The following is a 21,956-nucleotide window of genomic DNA, read 5'->3' as shown; positions in this document are numbered from 1 at the left end:
GGCACTGGCTTTTGTTAATGGCCGCATCCCCTCGTTCATAAAAGTGACACTTCCAAGATAAGCATCCCCCGTGGCAGTGAGGTCATTCAACTCATCGGTACCACTGGGTGGCCATGTGCGTGGATGTGTTAGCCTGTTTGTCTTTCTGTTCTGTTAAGTGTTATGCTGTTCTGTTTTGCAGTGCATTACACACTGCTCTGCTTTGCTTATTTAATCCATAATTTGCATTCAACATCCGCTCATTTGTCATATTTCCATTAAAATAAGAAAACATGAGCATTTCTCAGTAGAACTTCCACGATGTGTAAATCTAAGGGAATGTGCACCTCCTTGTCTGTTGCTCTAATCTAGACAGACCCATATTAATCCTTTGGGTGATATGATTCATCTCCTGTCTGTCCTTCACTCTACAGTAAGCGAAAGATGCACTGGATTGAAGGTAGGATTTTAGCTGCCTTTTCCCTCAAATGCCCTTTCCTCTTAGTCCCTCGGTTCAGCGTTTGTTCTCCAGGGTGAAGCAAAACAAGGCAAAGGAGGAGCCAATTGGAGAGGAGAGATGATAGAAGAGAGATAGTATGAGGCGTTACAGTAGAGGGATTGTCAAGTGAGAAGAGCGGAATCGGGAAAATGAGCACTGATTAGCTCATCAGGGTGATAGGGTCAGGAAAACATTTTTGGTACACCCTCGAACCTGTGTCTATTCACTACATGACACAGAGAAAAAAAACATTGCACTGGACAAGCAGAGTATAATTCTTGCCCTTTCAGAAACAAATTAAGTGGTTTGGATGGCATCCAGAAGTCTTCCTGCACTATGCGATTGCAGCGCTTGCTAATTGATTTTCAGCCAAGCACGACGTCAAGAAACATTACGCAACACGATTAGGGCCAACGAGAGGCCCGGGGGCGCTTGCGGTTGTAGGTGGGGAGACCTCCAATTAAATCTCTTCTCGGCAGAGTGGAGTTTGGTGGCTGTTGTTAATAATATTCTGTCTTTTATTTTTTCAGCTTTACATGCATCACGAGTGCACGATGGAGAATACAGCTAGGAAGTTTGAGAACAAAGTTGCAGGTGATTTATCAGCTTCTCTTAAAAAAAAATCAAACCTTACTCCTCTTCCTGTAAACTTTTTCAACCACCATACTGATTATTTTGCGAGAGGAAAATCTGCCAGGCCAAGTAGTGTTTGCTCCTTATACTTTAGAGCCATAAACATGTTAGGAGTTAGGATGGAGGGAGAAAAATAGGCAAGGAAAGGAGGAAGAGAGGAGGAAAGTGAAATTGACGAGAGGATGAGCTATGAGATGTATTTAGTCTGGCTGCTATTATCATCATCTGTTCAGTGGTCATTACCACTTTGGGAGTCTGCTGTCTGGACCAAACCACTGATGGAGGGGTCAATGGAGCAGCTACAGACAGAGCTCAGCTCTTAGTTCAGTATTCCTGGCTTCTGTAGACACTTGATCACTATGACTCTCTAGTCTGCTGATGACATCATGAGTATAAGATGAAAGAAACCGAAAGATTCAACTCACTTGTGAAATACAAATTATACCAAAACACTGTGATCAACATCTTCCCATTTTTGCGATACAGAATTGCCATGTCTGAACTGCAGTGGGTTGGTAAAGTGTAAGTTAAAAAGGTCCTGTTAATTTGTCTTCGTGACTATAATGAAAATGTCAGTGTCATAATGCTTTTGGGTTGGACTGTCAGGAGGCAAGTACTAAGAGGAAGAAATTAAGGTTAAAAAAGAGAGATGAGGTGATTTACATGACATAAATTAAGCACCCAAAGAATGACATTTTAACAGTAAGGTCTAGATTGCCATGTAGCATGTGAAAGCCATACTGCAGACTGTATGTACTGTACAAGAAGGGGCAGATATCACAGTTACAAATCTTCTGGTATCTTCTAACTGGTAAGTTAGATGGAGGAGTCATGGCAGAAAACAAGCAAGATTTAATTTGCCCTGTCTGTCTGTTTTCTCTTCTCTTATTAGTAAATTTATGGATCAGACACAGACATGTTCAAAGTGCAGCGCCTGGAACTCTGCAGGCGCCACAGCAACTCAACAAGTTCAGCAACTTTTATGTATCTCCAAGACATACAGTTCTGAGTTGTTTCCTCTATACAAGCTGGAGGAAAATCTAAGAAAAATAGCTTGGATTCTACAATAAAATAGAGTGCTGATGTTGGCAGTCTTCCCTTATGGGGTACTCTGTCTCTCTTTTTCTCCCTTTCTGTCTGCTGTTTCCCTTTCTCCACCAATCTTGTTCAGTGCCTAATATGTTCACTGTCTTCTAGATTAGGTTTCACTGTAAGAGGATCTCTTCAGCCCATTGTTCGTCTGGTCTAACTACTTAGTCAGAGGTGAGTAGCACCATTCATTTCCTCCTTTGTGGCATCTATTAGGACCATCTCCCCTGTGGTGCTGTGTATTTATGTATTGCATGATATTGCTTTTGCAAATTTTTTTTTTTAAAAGGTATTGAGTTTTCTTGTACATTCAGTGAGTCTTACCAAAATACAAATTATGTATTTCATTTGTTTTCCCGACAATATCCACATGTGGTAACTAAATATTTCTTTATGGTCATGTTAAGGCATTCAAAACACTTGGTTAAGGTTAGAGAAATATTGTGGTGTTGTTCAAATATTGAAAAAGTCAGGTCAAGACACGGACACATTTACTTTAACAACATTTAACCAAAATCATGATCTTCCCTAACCTTAATCAACCAATCTTAATCTTGTTCTGCCTAAACATAACCAAATGCAGGACTCGGGATGTGAAGCCCCCAGTCACTGGTATTATAGTTCTGTGCTTGAACCCCCTACCATCAACCGCGACCACACCCCTACACCTTGAGTCCAGTTCAAAAACTAGCACTTCCTTCACTGAAAAAACTAAACTAAACTAATCCTGGCAGCAATTATGAGAAAACATATTTGGCAAAACAAATTAGTAATATATAAATGTAATTTATAGGAGACAGGCTTGTACCTGTTTTTAGTCTTTGTTGTTTTATGGCTTGTATGCACAACACATTTGCATTGGGGCTCTCTGCAATCAGCAGGAATGTGCATCCATGTGCTTAATTGTAATTTTTTAGACTTTAAAACTCAAATAAAAATAAATGTGACAAACAGGCAAGCACTGTAGTGTTTATAATGCCTGATGAAGAAAACTGACCAACCATGACTGCAAACAATACTGTCCTTCTCAGTGTTACCTAACACTGGACAACCTGCTGATGTGTGTATCTCCGTCACCGTCTCCATCATGTTCTCGGGTTGTGTGTCAAGGAAAGAATGATACAGCACTTTCTGGGAAAATCTTGAAATTGCTAAACCATTCTGACAGATTCAGCTGAATTGTCATGCACGTGGGCACTCGGGAGTTGCTAAAACACCACCATGGACAATTCCACATCAATTTCCTGAGAGTAATGCTTTATTATATTGTGTGGAGCATCCACCATCGCACTCAGTTTATTGTCACTTTCACTGTGGATTTTTTTCTTCTTAAAGTATTTGTGAGGCAGTGATGCAAGGAGATGCTGCTTCTCTGTCAACAGCTGATACAGCATGCACGCTGCAATATACTTGAAAAGGGTCTCTGCTTTATGTAGTACATGTCTTTATAAACAGCAAGGAACATTTTCAGTGTTAATCATCATAGAGGTCAATTTTTATGCCATGATGAGCCACAGATTGATTGACTTTCAAAACTTTTTTGTCATTTATTATAATTTCCTATATGGAAAGCGCCACTTTATCTGGTCCTACAAGCTGTTCTAAACAAATGCTAAAAATACAGTTTGACTCGGGTTTGGAGCCCATATGGTTTCCTGCTGCACTTGTATCCCACCAAATCAGAGCATCCCTTCCCATCTCAATTCACTAGATGGCATCAGCTGGTGTGTTGCATGAAGCCGACGGACATGAGCACAATGTTGGTACAATGCCGCGGTCCTCAGGCAAAACAGTGTGGCATTGAGCCTAATAGAGACATCGCAGAGGCCTATTAGCACAGATGGTTGTCATATGTATGCAAATAAGGAGCAAAGTGAATCACGTAGCCCCATCAGCACCACCTGTCTGCCTCACACAGCTACACCAAAATCCCCTTCAGCAGCCACACACACACACACACACATACACACTATCTACCCTCCAAATCCCTTTGGAGGGACAAGTCTGTTCTTTCCAATCTACAGCTGTATATTAATAAGAGTAAAGACATCAACATGACATTAATCATCATTTTGTTCTTTTCCAAGAGCAGACATGAGAAGGCGGGACTGGCAGAGAAGGATGTCAGACAGATACAAGCAAATAGGGGCAGATCAGTTGTCCTTTGTCTTTGTTGAGGATGTGTTGAGGGTGTGCTTACTCGGGTGAGGTGTTAAGTGTGGGTTTTGTGGTCAAGGAGCATCACGCCCGAGGGAGTTGGCATATTGCCCATTTCTTCTGTGTGTGTGTGTGTGTTCTAGGAGGGAGTGCATGCAATTATATCTTCCTATAGGTTTGCAAGTGTGTGAGTTCCTCAGTGCCCTCTATGGCTTAATGCTCAGCTGCCAGCCAATATTAACTTTACATGACAATTTAAAAGAAACAATCCCTTAATGGCATGATTAATAAAAAAAAGAGTCAACATTTGGTGAATGTGTTTGGCCCTGGTTGGAATTAAACCTCTAAACCTAGAAGCATGTTAGCATGCTAACACGTTCACAACAACAATGCTAGCATGCTAATGCTAAGCACGTATAATGTTTACCATGATCACCTCCTTAATTTAGAGTGTCAGCATACTAACATTTGATAATTAGGACTAAACACAAAGTACAGCTGCAGCTGATGGGAATTCATTCGTTTTCAGGTATTTGGTCATAAACCAAAGTATTGGACAAAGTGAAATTTTGACTAGATGAAAAATAAGGGGGGCACCAAAGCGATTACAATTCACCCTGAGGGGGGACATGAATGTGTGTAGGAAATGTAACGGCAATCCATCCAATAGTTGAGACATTTCACTCTGAACCACAAATGTCAACCTGCTGGGGACATTTGTGAGAAAAGTCAGGGGATCACCAAAGTCAGTAGGATTCATCCCCTGGAGAACATGGATGTCTGTTGAAAATGTCATGACAAACCATCCAATTGTGATTGAGATATTCTATCTGGACCAAAATGGTGGAGCTGACTGACCGACAGACTGACTCCACTCCACTAGCATGGCTGAAAATGCTAGCATGGTGTAGAACTGAAGGTTTGCAGTGCAATAAAAACTGAGTGAAAAATGTCCTTTTTTTCCTTTCCCTCCTGTCTCTGGAGGATTAGTAATGACTGGGCATAATCCCATGGGACCACTGTTTTGATAACACCAATTTGCTGGTATTCCTAATCGAATGCCAGTGCGGCCAGCAGATGCCTTAGTATAATATTTAGACTGTGGTTTCCCATATTCCACTGTAGTATGTGAGCTGATATTTTGTAGCAGCCTCTGCTATTCTTTTTTTCCTATTTCTTCACATTCTTTTGTTGATGCTGTTATGAAAGTGACTCTCCTGTAAGACTTGGAACACAGAGAGATTTCCCAGTGGAGAATAATTACAGTATTTTGTGCTCTCAGGAGTTTCAAAAAGTCCTGGTTGCTGTCTACCATGACTGTCAAAAAACAGGATATCACAGGAATACATCTTTTGAGAATAAATTGTTGAAAATCAAAAACAGCTCCTTCTTGAAACAAAACCTCAGCCATGTCAGCATTTTGACAAGAAAATAACTAAATATAAAAGATATAATAACAACATTTTATCCCCTCTGCTATCTGTTTATTTAAGCTTATTAAACAATGGATCTGTGGATCTTAGGTGCAGTTCATTCTTTTAGAAAAGACAAAATCAGTGTCCGTTGTTGCTTATCACTATGAATTAAGGCAAAGTAAATTTTGTAATCCCGTGGATTTAGAAGTTTCGCACTCATGTTAATCCCATGTTGTACTAACAAAGAACTTGTTCACCTAAACCTCCACAGGCACAAACTAAGAAAGGATTAGAGCAGAGAAAGAGGGGGATTTAAATGCAGTTAATACAGGGCTTAGATTTTTTAAGTTGTGTACTCAATGCTAACACCCCATTTAGGTGTAATACACAGTAACTACCTAATGGCACAGTCAGTTTCAAACCAACTTTCTGCTACTGAAATGCCCTTCATCCCAGACGGCATCTGTCGTTCAGTTTTCCCTTTTCTCACTCAGTCCCAAAACATCTCTCATGGGTCCTCTTCATTTCCTTTTACAAAACACACTTCAACAGTAAATTCCCTTTCCAGAGAATCATTGAGCATAAGCATATGGCCCTGAGGAGATTAGGTTGACCAGACTGGTATCGACTTTTTTTTCTCTTCTTAAAACACACTTATTTTTTAGGACTTACTTATTTTCAAGCCATTTCTGCTTTTTCTCTCTTAATCTCTGCACACACATACAAACACACACACATTAAAAGAAGTGGGGGGGGAGTGTGCATCTGTAAATGGTTTTGAAAGAACATGTAGTGAGAGCAGTGTGTGTATGATGAGCCCTGGGAAGCCCCTATACGTCCCCTTCTCCACCACATCAAGGCCCCCCACAGACCCCATACAATAAGTTGTTGGGGTTTTTTTACAGCCCCTGTGGACTCACTACCACATCGCTAAACCCTGTTCTCCACAGAGATTTTATTTCATGCAGCTATCAGAAGGAGATTTTAGTGCCACCAATGGCATAAACCGCTGAGTTACTACCCATAATAATGACAGCAGTGAGAAGGGCCACCCATTGATGAGTCACCACCTCCATATACTGCATGGAGGCCCCACCACCACTGGACAGGTACAGCTGGAGAGGGCATCAAGGGGGATGTTAGGAGGATGTCGTATAGTTGCCATTTGTTTTCATTATGAGCCAATACCACAGTGTTTTGACTTTTTTAATGCTGTTCATTCTCTCTTTCTTTCTCACTTATCAATCAAGTTTTGAGGTTTGTTACTACATTAAAACCACTTACTCATCATTGTGCTCTGGATTCCAGAATTGGTTGGCCATGTGGGTCCATGCGTCAATGCAGCCATTGGTACATTTTTATTTATGAAGCCATTCTAGATGAATGTTAGTCCAATTTTGCAAACGTATTTGACAGAGTTCATTTTGCGATCCTTACTTCCAACAAGTTCACAATAACAATGCTAACATGCTGATGTTTAGCAGGTAATGTTTACCATGTTTCCCATTTTAGTTTAGCATGTTATGATGCTAACATTTGCTAATTAGCACTAAGGTGCAGCTGAAGCTGATGGGAATGTCATTAGTTTTACAGATATTTGGTCACAAACCAAAATATTGGTCAGAGTACAATTGTGACCTCATCATGGGGCTAGATGAAAAGTTTAGGAATTACAATTTGACATCCTGAGGGGAACATGACTGTACCAAATTTCATGGCAATCCATCCGATAGTTGTCGAGACATTTCACTCACAAATGTGAACCTCATGGAAGCACTAAAAGAGAAGTCAGGGCATCACCAAAGTCAATGGGATTCATTCTCTGGGAACCATGGATGTATGTACACAATTTCATAGCAATCCTTCCAATAGTTGTTGTGATATTTCAGTCTGGATCAAAGTGGTGGACCGACCGACGGACCAGCATTGCCGTCCATAGAGCTATGCCAACAGTATGGCTAATAAAGACTAATTATGGCATTGCACTTCTTCTTCCATTGACAAATAGTATTTACTGTACAATAATGCGCAGGCACATTTCACATCTTTACATGACAGAGATGACTTATATCTGATCTCTTATATCAATGAAACAGTCAGAGGTAGGTGCAGCCATGTTTGATTTGTACATGTGAATCAGTTCCAAAACATTGCATTTTTCTCAATACACTGCTTTGCCTGTGATGACAGATTCCAGTGCTAATGTGGCCTCAATGATCTGCTCTTTGTGTTAATTTTATCCAGCTTCAGAAATGTCCGGCTCATATCTGACAAGTGCCTTCCAGTAGATTGGTAAGGAATTCGTCAAAGGCAACAGGAAAGGGAAATGTGCAGATGAAAAGAAGCTCAATACAATATTTACAACAGTTTACAACGGTTGTTGCACAATGGTGCAACCTTTAGAAATCTTGAGTGCAAATATATGGCTTCTGGTCATCTCCTGCAAAAAGATCATTGTTGGTGCTCACGGCTTTACACAGCTGCAATGGAGTTAATCACAAAGTGTAAAACCTTTAAAAGTCAAGCCTTCACTGTTAATGGTCACACTCTCACTCTCACAGGTGGGATTTCTCTCCACCTAAAGTTTACTTTGTGGAAATATTCTGAAGGCCACAGCTGAAAAAACACATCAAACGTGATAAATTGAGTGTCTTATGGGTGTTTGACAACACTGGATTTGCAAAGCATACAAAATGTGCTATGACTGGGTGTTCAACAGTGTAGATTTTGGTGCCTGACAGTTTTGGAATCAGTTCCCTTTGATTGACATCCATCATTTAATTCATGCCAAAGAAGTGACCTTATTTTGACTTCACATTCATATCGGTCTCCTTCACTGGAGACAAAGCAGCACATTGTTGAGATACCTGTGTAATCATGAGAGTCTCTGGTACCTCTGGTCTTTTGACCCTGGTTGTTTTATCCACTCCACTCCCTCTCTGTCTTATCCAAAGTGTGGCCTGAGGAGGACAGTCAGCCTGGGCTAATGCTAAAGGCACCGTAGCTAGCTGAGAAGCATGACATAATGACATGTAAAACTGACCTTGGCAGGGGGATTCCTTTTTTAACACGCAACACATACGCTATATAGTGAGACACATCATTTAGTATTTGAGGTAATTTTCAGCAGGAGTACCAAAACCGTGATGCATGGCAGACCATATGTGCTCATTCTATTTCACTAATTGCCATTTCTAATTTTTCCCTCTGCTGTTCGGCCCAAACAAAGCATTAACATAGATACAGCACAAATTCCGCCTGTGGACTTTTCAAGGCTGTGTACTTTATTTGTCAAAGTGCTGTGGCAGTTGTTTGGCAAAAGGAGTTGATTAGTCTCATACCTCTCTCTGTAACGCCTCCAACTTTACAGCAGGAGTTCCACAGAGTTAATAAAGGAGCTTGAAGCCTTCATGTAAAGCAGCTCCGCGGATGAACGACGTCTCAAAACAGTATAATGGTGCCTTTGTGAGGTAGTGGCAGTAATATGGAACTTCATCTGTCTGACGTGTCTGCTGGGGCCAAATTAACTTTGTCATTCAGTCTTTGTAAGGTGCTTGCTACATTTATCACTTAGCAGCATCAAGCTTATATGCCAAAAATACTATTTGCATATGGGTGTTTCAGTATGAGCATATTAATATGGCTTTGACTGTGTGTGTGGCTGCGTGTTATCTTTCTTCAGAAGGAGAGCTACTGGTGTAATGAGCAGAATCACATTCGTTTATTCAGCTCATCTAAAACCACACTGAGAATTCCCCTGATGGTTTCCCTGTCTGCTGAGCTTTCCAATCAGACTATAGTGCAAACAGTTTACAAATGTGTTCAGCAAGTATCTCACTTAGCCAGAAGATCTTTAACAATGAGTCAGAAGATAAGTTAATCAGTAGAGAGTTTGGTTTCTAGCTACTTCATTGTATCTGGTTTCCTTTTGAATATATTTTAGTGAAAGGTAAATAGCCTAGAATTGTAATTTGTGGATTCATTTTTTCATTTACATCATCTCTCATTCAAATCACTGCACGTCACAGCAACCGCAGCCAGTTATTGATAAGTCATTAACACACATTTCTCCAGCAAAGCTGACAGGCTGTCGTAACCTGTTGTCTTTGTAATGAAATATGACAATCGCGCACATCCCTTTGATTGATTAGCACATGCAATTACTGTCTGGGCCATAGAGCTGCATGAAAAACAGCTCTGCCGCGGCTCCCATCCGCTACTCTGTGTGACATTTTAATCTACCTGCAGATTAATGGGACACTGGTGGAGTAGAGAATATTCCACTATTGATTTTTTTCTGAAGAATCCAATGCCTCCGTTTTAGTGACAGGTTAACCATACATATAGTCAGGTCTGCCAGTTTGTGTGTGTGTGTGTTTGTGTGTGAGATGTATATAAAGGAAGAGAGACAGTAGCTGCAGTGCGATAGACTGATTGCATGACTGAGTTTGTGAGTGAGTGTGTGTGTCTGAATATGTGCATGTGTGTTGGCATTCCTCACTAAGATAGGACACCCACAGCGGCGTCTCTGCTCTGTAAACAGGCTCATCAGACTTCTCCTGTTCTCTGCCTTATTTCTGTTAAAGTGGACCTGTTCACATATTTGTTTGTGGCTCAAGGGACTCCTAAATTTTGTCAGAGATGCCCACTGAGAACAAGAAAAAAGAATGAAGAAGGGTTCCTTGGTCTACTGATTTACTACTCAACTTTAATTGGGTTGTAAAATCAAATCCAGAGTTGTTTCAGGAATGCCAAAATGTGATTCCCTGACTTGTTTACAGGAGGAGCCCAGCAGTCAAGGACACAGAGAGATAGTGAGTGAGAGAAAGTAAGATAGTAACGGAGGAGGAGGCAAAGTGATGGTGGGAAAGCGGGGAAGATAAAGGGCTTGTTAAAAGAGAGTGAGCAGGCAAAAGAATGGAGACAGATGGAGAAGAAGGGAGAGGAGAGGAGGAAGTTAAACTAAGTTTGGCCCATCATTTATAGGCCTGGCCTGTGCTGCTTCACTCTGATTAAAACCGCCTGTGATTTATTTCAGACGATCTGCCTTACCATGAAACAACCAGCAGTCCTGATGTGTGCGACAGAGAAAGGGGAGGCCCACACAGAAACCAGTATGGCAGCTTGCAGCCACTGTACAAACTCAGCTGCAGAATACATACACATGTAGCAAAACAGACACACAGTCGGCTACAAGAAGTGATGTTGAACTTGGAATTAACAGCCTAGAGAAGAGGGTTTACAACCCAAACGTTGTGGGTCTTTAACACATCCACAAACACAAACAGTGCATATTTTCCTCTTACGTAGTGAAAATAAATGATGATGGTGAGGCAGAGTTTTCCAGCGGCACTCACTCAAGCCCTGTTCGCGGCTGGATGGGGCGATAGAAGCCAAAGGGATTTGAGGATTTTATCTGCGACGAGAGGCTAATTTGCACATGATTAAGAAAACACACAGTGCAAAGTCTCTCAGCGACACAAGAGATTCAGAGGGGAGTCCAGGCATTGGAGAGGTTGAAACTGAAAATGAATAGGAGAACGAGAAGGGGGGCGGACACGGAGACAACAAACCTGCTCTAAAAGACTTAAAGTGAAGTACCTTAAAGCAGCTCTTACTTACATTCATTATGGGTGATTACCTTGATGGAGACACTCAGGCCCCGCAATTCTTAGGAATTTGTGTCTGATTTCTGTTAACATGAAGAAATAGATTAAGGTAAATATTTATCTTCATCTAATCCTAGAATCATTAAAATGTCATTAGACAAGAATACAATATTGAAAATCAATAGGAAAGCCATTGCTCATCTGGAATGGCAGTTGCAGTATAAGCACACAGACATTTTTATTTTCTAATGCTCCTGCTGAACTCCTGAACCCTCATTATCCATTTCCACTCAGTCCAAAATATCATTCTTCCCTCTGATCATTTACATATGCATCAGACTGTTATTATTTCTATTATGATTATGAGACCCCTGCCTCACATCCGTTCCAAATAGCACTTAGGGGTAATTAGGTGTAAAGCTTTGCAGAAAAAAATGCCTTATATGGAGTGATACCCATTTGACTTCTCAGTATTACACATGGTTGCATATTACTGTGGTTTTCTCCCCACCCTTCCCCATCACTTTCTGTGTCCATTTCTCTATCATGCCTTACTCTTCCCTCGTTATTCCTCAGTCATTGAGAAAGAACAATGCATTTCATCGCGTATGCTGATTTTAACCGGCCTCCAGTGACTCTTTGTGTTTTAAAACCCCTCTCCAATACATACAGGCTCTGAGATATGGGAGGAGAGGAGGAGGAGACAGAATGAGTGATTGAGGCAGAGACAAAGAAAGAGAGGAAAAAGGGAAATAGCAAGAGAGAGCAAAGAAAAATGGTCTCTACAAGTTTGAAAAAGAACACACGTCTCTCTGAGGGTGAGAAAGACTCTCTGCTGTATTAAATACAACGGAAAGTCTCTGATGTCTCCTAATCACCCTTTGTAGCCAGATGGAGGGCAAAATACACTAATCTACTGTACACCACTAATCTTTACACTATTCAACACGATAGCAGAATAGCAGTACACAAACTAAACAAAGCCATAAAGGACAACAATCTCCCTTTGCTGTAAAAGTAAAAGTAGGCCAGCCATAAGTCCTAAAGTCTCCACACTTACAGTATAGCGGAAGAAAAACACCAGAGGCAGCCTGAGCTGACACTGAGGCCGGGTGATGTGCTACAAAATAGTTTACATTAGAAACATGGTGTTTCATTTAGCCAGATAAGCTCGGTTCAGAGGTCTTTGCATGGGGCTCAGCCTTCTTTTGCTGTCAGTACAAAGCCAAGCTCAGAGGAGGAAAAGAGAAGGAGAGGAGGGGAGAAAGAAGGGTGCGACAGCCCCTAATTAGCTATGCAAATCCCACGCTCTGGTGGATTGAGTTTTGAAATGAAATTGGTCTTTTGGATCTTCTCAGCTTCTTTTTTAATCTCTGCCAATGTGACCAGTTAAGCAGGGGTGGCTTGAAATGGTGAACAAAGATGATGGAGAGGTCTCTTATTAGAATCAGTACTTCCCAGTCTGACTATAAGATCCCAGTGAACAGTTATCCATACACTTGCTGCACACACACACCCACCCACCCTCCTCAACACTGGGCTGTCAGGGAATGGAGGTTTCATCAGTTTTCTGTCCATTACAGCTCAGTGTTCCCATGGGGCTCCTAACCAGCGGTCTGAAACTGTTGCTGCTTGCTTCTGCAGGAAAACACAAAGACATGGAGGTGTGTATGGCACGGACTTGTGCATATATATATATATATATGCACAAGTCCTAGAATACAAAATGCTATATATATATATAGCATTTTGTATTCTAGGTTGTATTTGCATGCTATTGCTAGTAACATATTTTGAAATGCTAGACTCCTCACATCACCAGAAATGCTAAACCTCAAACCTCAAAATGATCTTTGAGCTGACCAAAGCATAATCTCAATTATTCTACAACACAATGCATAATTCCATTATTCTAACAACTTAATTTCACAGTCAAAACTGTTCTCTTTTGCCAAGAAATCATTAACCTCAAACAGCGTGGCTGAAATCCTAGGAGTGGCTGTGGTGGGTTTTTAGGGTCCTCAAGGGCCAGGGGTTAGAATTAAACCATGTAACATGCCAAAATGTGGCTGTACATTAATAAAAACTGGCCAACTCAATTTTCCCCCCTTACGCCTAATCCTTAATACTTTAGGGTTCTGTCTGAGAAACAAGCCTCACTTTGTAATAAAAAAAGCTTAAATCCCGGTGGTTTTGAAAGAGCACGTTGTTGCCCTCTCATAAAAGCCTGAATGTAATTGGACCAGTGCGTGTCCTAACCCCAACAGATCAAAGGTTAGCAAAGCAGGTACTCATTTGGCATATCAGGGATTAGTTGGCTCAGTACACTGGTGTGGAACGGAATATGTGTCTGGATCAAAGTTATGTCCTAATACACAACTTGTAATTAGGTTCTCAAAAGGAGAGGAGAGGAGAGGCATTTTGGGTTGACATTGATGAGTTAGAGCTGTGCATGACACAAGGCGGCCCCAGTGGAAAGCCTTCAGGTTTGTTTAGGGAGAACTGACATCCCTAGAAGTTGCTATATTGCAGCATTTGGAGATGTTCCATCTGCCTGAACCATTGCACACTCTTGCAAGTAATAAAGATTGATTTAAGGGTAATATAAACTGTTTTATAGCGAGGGCATAATGTAAACCTCAGCTAAAAAGAAAATATATCCATAGTGTACATAGCCTATCTTAATCATAACAAACGAATGTGCACTAAAACACGTCCTTTGCCTTCGAAGATGTCCATCCCCCAACATGCTTCTTTTATCATGTGGTGTAAGAAAGGGCCACTGATTCTATTATATATAACTATTAAACTATTAAAATGTCGGCAGTTTGTGCTCCACATAGTTATAATGATTTAGTGTTTTTGAAACCAAACATACTGTGCATGAGAAATGTCGAGCATGTTAATTACATTTACAGTTTATTACGACCTGAGTCTTATTTTCATAGTTTTGGCCATTATTTCTACTGGTAATAATAACATTTTAGTCACCAAGTTAAAAAGAAGTCCAATGGGGGATAAACCAAATGAAACACGATCAATTTTTTACCTGATGATGGCGGTAGGTGAAGAATCGGGGGATCACCAAAGTTATTCAAGTTCAACACAATGTATGCACAGTTTGTAGCAAATATCATAGCTATTCATCCAATAGTTGTTGAGACACTTTTCAAACCACAAATGTCAACCTCATGGTGGTTCTAGAGGCCAGAGTGATGGACTGACCGTGGCTAAAAAAGGCTAATTTAACAAAGAAGTTAACAAAAAATACTCGGGGCCATTTAACATTACAAAGCAATTCCACAACTACTGTATGTGAGGCAAAATATTGTGTTTTCCTGTCTCTGTTGCAACTTTAGTGAATGAGTTCAAAACAAATTATTATCAAAGCTAAAAGCATCTTCTCCTGGCACAATTTCAAACTGCAAAATATAGTCAGAATGGCTTCATATGTCAAAAATATGTCATATGTCTTCAACAGCAGTGTAGTAAACAGTACAAGCAGTACACCCTCACAGGAGAATATAGCATGAAGTAATTAAATGTTATAGCATCACCAGCATGGTTAAAAGTTATTTTTACAATCAGAGGTGATACACGACTATACTAAAAAAAAAGCCTACCCTTCCTTTGCCCTGCTCAGTAAGTATATGGCAGCCCGCGTTTTCAAAGGCAAGGTGGTAAATCAGCTGTGAAGACTGTGACAGCTGAGGATGTTGTGTGTGTGTGTCTTTGTATGTGTGTACATTTATGTACCGTGTACATATGCTCATGAGCAGAGATTCACATTTGCTTGTGTGCGTGCGTGTGCGTCCCAGGCTCGGACTGGGTGTGGTGTCTAAGGCCTGCAGACGAGACAGGGATTCATCCTGTCTGACTGCAGCTTATCACCGGACTGGCTGTCACCTAATGAGATATCAGCAAGCCTGCATTTAAAATGTGGAGGACAGAAAACACGAGCATACATAGAAGAACGACTGTTGACTAACCAATGATATGTCTAGACGAGTTCAAAGTCTCTCCATAACAATGTTTAAGTTATGACTGTCTCACTCTTTCCTTGTTGATTTGTAGCCTCTGAAGCTGCATTAAGTAGAGTAAAAACATATAGACACATAGACTCGCATCAAGAAACAGCTAAGATCTATTATGTTGACATTACTCTGAGCTCACTCTGAGTTCAGCCATTACAAAGGGAGGAAGCAGGACTACAAACGTTTGGAATCCAATGAGCCATGTCCTCACACTGATCTTTCTAATGCTAAGAATGCCCAAACCACAGTGACAATGAGTGGCAGTCCACATTCAGAGGATCATCCCCATTAGCCCTCATTCTGCCTGTATCCATCTCCACATTCCTCTGTAGGCCGGGTGTCAAGTGGTGATAGGCTATGCTAAATGTGATGCATTAGGTGCCAGCGGGTAAATAGAGGCTACCAAAAATGTTATTAGTTCCCTCTACAACAGGAACTAATGAGGATCCAAATACAGAATAAAGGCTACAGCACATGTGTTGCAGTTTTTGGATTACTGACGTTGAAGGGCATTCTTTCCTAAGACGAGGGGACTAAAAGAGTGACACCGCCAACTGCAGTGAGATCTCAGTTGATACAAAACGCCCTAAAGAGTCAACAGAAATAATTGCCGTTGCTTAAAGAATGGAAAAATGTGTGTGTGTGTCTGTGTGTGTGTGTGTGTGTGTGTGTGTGTGTGTTTGTGAGGCTGATGTTTTTCCAGCCCATCTGGAGCCATCATAGCCCTGTCTGTTGACCTCTGTTGTGAAATGGGTGGCTGTCTGCAACTGTGAAGCAATGACAGCAGACATTACATTTGATTGACAAGGTGGAGTGTAAACCAAGGCACACTATCTGGGTCTTTATGAGATAAATACATAAATAGTTCAGTCATTTGTGGGATATTTCACAGAAGAGTCAAACAATTGTGAATAAAACATATTTCAGGGGCATTTCGAGACTAATTTCAGTTTTGTTGTGACAATCAGTTTATGTAAATGTAGAAATTATATTAGCTCAACCTTTGGTGTTATTAATGAACACAGCTGACAAATCGGACAGCCTTGTCTTCCTCTAAAATCTGTATGCCCACCCATTGCCGCCATTAATCATGGCTAACAAACACTAAGCCATACCAAATGCACCGGGCATACAAGACCCTTATGAAAAGCCTCATCCAAACAGACTCTGACATAGACTCTAGGATTTCCCAGGTGTTAGGGAGCCATGACATCACATTGCCTCCGTCTGAACACAATGAGGACTTTGAGAGGTGCCGGTGAGAACAGTCAGCAAAACAAGCTCAGCACCATACATCAACAAAAAGGCCCCCTTCTAAATAATATGGAAAGTGGAGATGAGAGCCAAAGCAGTTCACAAGCAGCTGAATCCAGTTAAAGCCTGGAAAATTTTTTAGAAACATTTAATGGGGGGAGCGGAGGGTACACACCAATGTCTGACAATTTGGAGGTGTGTGTGTGATGACAGCTGAGGGGGGTATACATATTCAAAGAAACAACATTCTTTCTCACAGCGTGGCTCTGTGTAGACATGGACTCCCTGCTTGTCTATTTTTTGATTCTGGGACTTTGGAAACAACTGGGTGTTTGTGTGCGAGCCGTAAGCTGTCAGCTTTACCTTATTAAAATGTCATTGACTCTTAAACTGCATATTTATGCAGTGTTAACCAGCGCCTGATGGCAGAGCTCGCATATAGTTTCGTTCTGGCTGGCAGGCTGAGTCAGACAGACTGTGTCACCCAGAGATAAGCTTTATTACACAATGTATGCACAGGGCCTGTTTGATTGATGCTTCTCCATTATTATTATGTTCTGGCAAGGTAATGTATTCCAGGCTTCCAGAAAAGACCAGTTCTAAATTAGTTGTGTCAAATTGTGGCGGCAGAAGTGTTGGCCCTGTCTCTCCTATCTGTACATCGAAATGAGGTTGCACTGACATTGTGGTGGGGGGGCAGAGGCAATGTTCAGTGCAGTTGCAGCAGCAGGAAGCTCGGCAACCCTGGATTTCTTTCCCATTAAATGATAGCTTTTTTTCATTCTCTATGTAAAATAGACTTTTACTCCTCGCAGTTCTAGGGTATCAATTAAAAAGAGCGGGGGAAACAACTCGCGGTCTGTGTTTGTTGGATTCCTCAGTGCCAGCTGATGTGGTAAGGCTAATCGGAAAAGAGAAATACCTAAAATATCCTTAATATCCATTTCACTCCTTGTTTCTAGGTGCTAAGAGTCTAAATCAGCCCAATAATAAGCCTTTCAAAGAAATAGGACTGAATCCTCTCATGCATCTGCATTCCCCATCCTCATTATGTGTGAAGGGGAGTTGACGCAACCTTGGCCAAACTTTCATTTTATCACCCTCTGTCATCCTACAAGTGGTAAAAGTGATATGAAAGGTTGTGTTATCACACCATGTTTTATTCTCATTTCCCCGCCTTTGGCAGCTCATCAGAGTGAGAAGGGATCTCTCCTTTGTCGGTCAGACTTACAGCTTTGTGGTTAGGTATGTGTATGGAGTTTAACACTTTGACCAGGTTGAGAATTGATAAAGCATGGCACCTACAGTACACACATACATACACAACACATTGGTGCTGCGTCTTTAGTCTGTGTGGGTGGAGAGAGCAATACATTTGTGGTATAGAGGGGAACACTCCTGGGAAACATCCACATACCTAACTGTTAGCCCAGATGTGGTTCTGTTTTGATTGTCAGAGCAGTCACATCTGTCTCGGCTCTGCGATCGGCGTGTGTGGGTGTCTCCATGTGTATAGCTGTGTATAAATATGTCTGTGTGTGTCAGTTTCCCAGCATATGTGGCTGTATATATGTGTCTGTCTGTGTGTACACTATTTGTCTGCATCCTCACTGGTGCTGATGGATCTCAGTTAATGTTCTGCAGCACAGGGACTCTCATCCCTTAATAGCTTTAGCAGTTTCATCCAGTGAAGGGTCCACCTGACTTCAGCAAGGCCTGGGGTAGTTACAATTCTAACAGTTGAGCAACATTTATGGCTTTGATGGCTTTACTTACACTGCAGTGATTAACTTTAAGTGACTTTGTTGTAAAGATAGACATTTAAGACACAGTTCCACAGCTGAAGGCTGTGCTGGCCCAACCTAAAAGAGAAAAGAGATTCAAATACAGATGGAATATACAGCTTTGATTGATTAGTGCATTTGAAGTTTGCACATTGGCCACAGGCGTCTTCAAACATTAGTAGCATTAAGAGCAATAAGGAAACATTTATACATAATTCTGTCATCTTTAACCTGTTTTAAACTGGCTGCTGTCTTGTTTATTGTTACTTTGCTACAAGCAACTTGTTGTTGCATGAAATATGGCGTCAGCTGTCCATTGACCCTTCCCTTAAATGGGATTCTTGTTGGATTTCAAAACTTGTTTACTGTGAAGGATGATGCATCTTGTGTTCCAGGTTTTAATGGGGAACTCAGCAACAGTTGTATAATGTCTTCTGTGGCTCTGGAGGAGCTTTGTCAAGTCAATATAATGACATCAGGGTTATCTCAGCTTCGGTTGGGAGACTAAAAATGCACCTGTTACAACCTGGGTTTGTCAGTTTGAAAGTTTTTTGGAGCTTGACCCATACTTGGGACTAAAAGTCAGGATAGCTCACCTCTGCTGTTTCCATTTTCACCATTTAACTGTCTCTTGTGAGCCCGCCAACTTTGTAATTGTAGTATTAAATCCCTAAAGTATGCCTCTTTAACAAAGATTTAAAAGACTCATTATGAATTTTATCATGAACTGAGTTTTAAATTAAAATGATCATTCATATTAGCACTTGCTTTTGAATGTAGGAGACTTTTCTAGGTGAATGATGTTCTGATCTTGGTGATGTCTTCTTAACACACAGTGGATTATATGTCTTGTCTTCAGCAGCTCTATTTGAAGATCTTTTGGGGTCTGTAGTTGTATGTGTAAGTATGCAAATATATAATTTCTTGTGAATTTTGAAAACAGGACGTCTGCAGGAATGTAAATGACAATGCTGCGTCAAGTGGCTTCCTGAGTCTCTTGTTCCAACATGCAACTGAAGTCTGAGGTAGCTAATTGGCACCACACTTAAAATACTGTATCGAACCTTTACCTCAGACCTGTTTTTAGGTGAATCAGTAGTCCTGATGCATGGTGAAATTACGTCTTCTTAAAAGGGAGCAATTATAGAGTTTTCATATCCAACATAACTAAAGGCCTGATATGTTAGGAGCTACTTTATGCTGAAATACTTTAATAGTACTCTGACAGGCAACAATTGCTATATTTTTCAAGCCAAAACAATCATTTTGAAGCAGTGACTGCAAAAAGGTTAAAAAAAGACACACAGTGGCAGCCACATGCAAACACAACCTTGTCACTGCCTTTCGATAATGTGCCGCCGCTAACAAGGTATCCACACTTCAGCTTTTATTAACGAGTCATACAAGGCAGAAATTTAATTAGACGTCTGAAAAAACAAAAAAGAAGTCGGTAAATGGCTGAGGGCTCAGATTATTTCAAGAGGCACCACCGGGCAAGCGCTGACATTAACAAATAGTCTTCATTACATATGTTCCATGTGAACAGGAGAGATCTTCTCTGATGTAAATATTGCCATGATGGGGTGAGAGGTTAGCTCCTCCCCTACACATGAAGGATGAAAAAGCAGCCTTATCAGCACTGAGAGATGGCAAGTTTATTGTCCAATTGACAGAGAAAAATCACCTCAGGACATAATTTCCTACTCAGCCCTGTTCAGCAATGTAATTTAAAATGGGATTTTGTGATTATATGAAATATTTAGACTACTTACCTCCCTAAACTTATGTAATCAGATCTAATGTGGCATAATGCAGCCATTTACCATTTATAATGATCAAATAGTTTCCTTCCAGCTTTTGTTTTAATCATTACAATAAAACTTTTTAATAGATTTTAGACCCTGGGAATTACTTTGTCGCCTGTTAATTGCAGTTATCAGCACTGCTAACAAATTGCATGGTGTATTAGTCTTCCTCATGCCCCTCAGGATGTCTGGTGGTGACATCAGATGTAACACGATCCCTTTAAACATCTCCCCAAACATACTCACAGACACGCTCTCTCTGCCTGTTATCCCAGTTCTCATGACCTCTTTGACGGAAAGGACCAATCTCAGGTGTTTTCAGAGTGTGTGGTTTCCAGCATGGGTGCACCTGAGAACAAAAAAATGTCTTAAATCTGACAGCCATAAAAGGTTTGAGTTAATATCGCGGCACACCTCATAGATGGTCCAGGAAAAGAAGGAATGCCTGTGGGGTAAAATGTAAGGAAATCAATCTCTTTCCAGTCACTTCAACCATCCATTTGTCATTAGCAATGGAGCCCTCTCCAGAGGTAAGGCAATATCCACCATATCCAGCACCACAGTCTTTTCTATCGCTGCATCTCTGCTCATATACCCTTTAGGGAGTTCATTAATGGGAAGGAGGGTCGGTTAAGATCTCCAAAAACAGCCTCTCTCCATACATCATGCTGCACGCCGTGAGGTTTCCCAACTCTGACAGCAGCTGCCCCCTTCATCCTCAGCTTTGCTTTCACTGAGAATTATTCTAACTATGCACCATAATCACATAAACTGAGGGACTTTTGTTTGTCTTGGACGACGTTCCGACTCTCACATGTCCATCAATGTAGAAGCCAGGGCTGACTCACACCTCAATGTGGGCTGAAGACCACACAGAGCTCATTTATAGACAGAGGTTTGAGGTGTCTTTCCAGGGATTGATATTGCTTTCAAAGAAAACAGGTGTGAGGGACAACATGATATTGCTGGTGTGTGAGGTGTACTAACTGTGCAACATCACACTCTGAAAAGTTGCTTTAAATGGGTCTGATTGCTATGATATCATCAAAGAAGTGATTTAAATCCCAGTTGTGGTTGTGCAACATGCCTTAAAACCACAACATCACACATGCAGCTATAGCTAATATAAGTTCCATATGGTCTGTGATACTGTATTGTGTCAGTTATTTGAAATGAAACATGTCATTTGCCAAAATAAAGACTGTTGCTGCTCTGCATGTAGTGTACTACATCAGGCCAAGGCTATCCAGTGGAACACAAGCACCACAGAAACGTCATTCCGTTATTGCAGCCAGGCAGAAAAACACCTGATTCAACAAATGATTGCGTTAATCGATTCTGCTTGGGCTCCATCATCGCATTACGACAGCAAACAGCATGAAGATATCCTGGGCAGATTGCAGGCCCTAACCCTCAGTCCCACACAATTTCAGGCTCAGTTAGCAACATGGTTAATTTGAACTCACAGTTGGAGGATCTATGCTTTGTGATTACCCTGCTCTGTGGTGGCTAAAACAACCCGCAGCCTAACTGTCTTCTTTGGATGTATGAGCAGATACTTATCTGCAGGAAATGGCAGATCAGGCTTCCACATATTGCTTTTTAATGAACACAGCAAGCCGCTGTCCAACGGGGCTCTAATTGGCTCACATGTGACACATCATCTGTGCTGGTCATTTCGATGCCAATATCAATCCC

General features: G+C 41.1%; 1 long non-coding RNA gene across 1 annotated transcript in view; it reads right to left on the bottom strand.

Moving 5' to 3' along the window:
• The window catches only part of LOC122867861, a 39,316-nt gene that overhangs the window by 12,179 nt on the left and 5,181 nt on the right, over nt 1–21,956 (bottom strand). Inside the window, exon 2 of the long non-coding RNA XR_006376010.1 lies at nt 20,505–20,607. This is a non-coding gene — a long non-coding RNA (uncharacterized LOC122867861). The remainder of the gene's footprint in view (nt 1–20,504; nt 20,608–21,956) is intronic.

This window comes from Siniperca chuatsi, linkage group LG20, assembly GCF_020085105.1.
Source record: "Siniperca chuatsi isolate FFG_IHB_CAS linkage group LG20, ASM2008510v1, whole genome shotgun sequence".
In the NCBI taxonomy this organism is placed as follows: Eukaryota; Metazoa; Chordata; class Actinopteri; order Centrarchiformes; family Sinipercidae; genus Siniperca; species Siniperca chuatsi.
This window is presented reverse-complemented; position numbering and strand designations above follow the sequence as displayed.